We start from the raw sequence: 1,977 nt of genomic DNA, 5'->3' as shown, positions 1-1,977 counted from the left end.
CCCGAAATATTTTTAGGCGATCGGGGTTCGGGGTTCCCGAGACCCCTTGGAAGGCATGGGCTAAAGCACACGAAAATATGGAAATCGTGCGGAATTCTAGTTTTTTGGCTGAAAAATGCAAAAGACTAGGAACGATCATGGCGGGGCGGTGACTATTGTTCCTTAGGTCGTATTTGATAGTCCGGAAAATTTTTAGGCGATCCGGCTCCGGAGGGCCCGACCCACTTGGAAGGCGTGGGCGATAGCACACAAAAATATGGGAATCGGGCGGAATTCTAGTTTTTCGGCCCAAAAATGCAAAACATGAGGAACGATCATGGCGAGGCGGTGACTATGGTTCCTTAGGTCCTAATTGATGACCCGAAAAGTTTTTAGGCGATCCGAGTCCGGCGGCCCGGCCCACTCGGAAGACGTGGGCAATAGCACACAAAAATATGGTAATCGAGCGAAATTCTAGTTTTTTGGCTGAAAAATGCAATAAATGAGGAACGATCATGGCGGAACGGTGACTATGGTTCCTTAGGTCTTATTTGATGGCCCGAAAAATATTAGGCGATTGGGGTCCACGGCTCCCGAGACCACTCGGAAGACGTAAGCTATAGCACACGAAAATATGCAAATCGCGCGGAGTTTAGTTTTTTGGCCAAAAACTGCAAAGCATTTGGAACGATCATGGTGGGGAGGTGACTATGGCACCTTAGATTGTATTTGATAGTCCGGAATAATTTTAGGCGATCGGGGTCCGCGGCTCCCCGGACCACTTGGAAGGCGTGGGTATAGCACACAAAAATATGAGAATCGGGCGTAATTCTAGTTTTTTGGCCGAAAAATGCAAAAAATGAGAAATGATGATGGCGGGGCGGTTACTATGGTTCCTTAGGATATATTTCACGGCCCGGAAAAATTTTAGGCGATCGGGGTCTGGGGGTCCCGGAACCACTGGGAAGGGTGGGCAATAGCACACAAAAATATTGTAATCGGGCGGAATTCTAGTTTTTTGGCCGAAAAACGCAACAAATGAGGAATGATCATGGCTGGGCGGTGACTATGGTTCCTTAGGTCATATTTTATAGTCCGGAAAATTTTTAGGCGATAGGGGTCCTGAGGTCCCGGGACCACTCGGAAGGTGTGGGCTATCACACACAAAAATATGGGAATCGCGCGAAATTCTAGTTGTTTGGCCGAAAAACGCAAAAAATAAGGAACGATCATGGCGGGGCGGATACTATGGTTCCTTAGGTCGTATTTGATTGTCCGTAAAAAATTTTGGCGATCGGGGTCCGCGGCTCTTGGGACCACTCGGAATGCGTGGGTATAGCACACGAAAATATGGGAATCGGGCGAAATTCTAGGTGTTTTTCAATAACATGCAAAAAATGTGGAAAGCTCTTGGCAGGGTGGTGACTATGGTTCATTTGGTCTTAATTGATAGTCCGGAAAAATATTAGGCGATAGGGGTCCGGAGGTCCCGGGACCACTCGGATGGCGTGGGCTATAACACACAAAAATATGGGAATCGCGCGGAATTCTAGTTGTTTGGCCGAAAAATGCAAAAAATGAGGAACGATCATGGCGGGGCGGATACTATGGTTCCTTAGGTCATATTTGATAGTCCGGAAAAATTTTAGGCGATAGGGGTCAGGAGGTCCCGGGACCACTCGGAAGGCGTGGGCTATAACACACAAAAATATGGGAATCGCGCGGAATTCTAGTTGTTTTACCGAAAAACGCAAAAAATGAGGAACGATCATGGCGGGGTGGTTACTATGGTTCCTTAGGTCGTATTTGATGGTCCAGAAAAATTTTAGGCGATAGGGGGTCAGGAGGTCCCGGGACCACTCGGAAGGCATGGGCTATAACACACAAAAATATGGGAATCGCGCGAAATTCTAGTTGTTTGGCCGAAAAACGCAAAAAATAAGGAACGATCATGGCGGGGCGGATACTATGGTTCCTTAGGTCGTATTTGATTGCCCG

This window comes from Nicotiana tabacum, chromosome 19, assembly GCF_000715075.1.
Source record: "Nicotiana tabacum cultivar K326 chromosome 19, ASM71507v2, whole genome shotgun sequence".
Lineage (NCBI taxonomy): Eukaryota > Viridiplantae > Streptophyta > Magnoliopsida > Solanales > Solanaceae > Nicotiana > Nicotiana tabacum.
The sequence above is the reverse complement of the archived record's forward strand: the minus strand, read 5'-3'. Positions refer to the sequence as shown.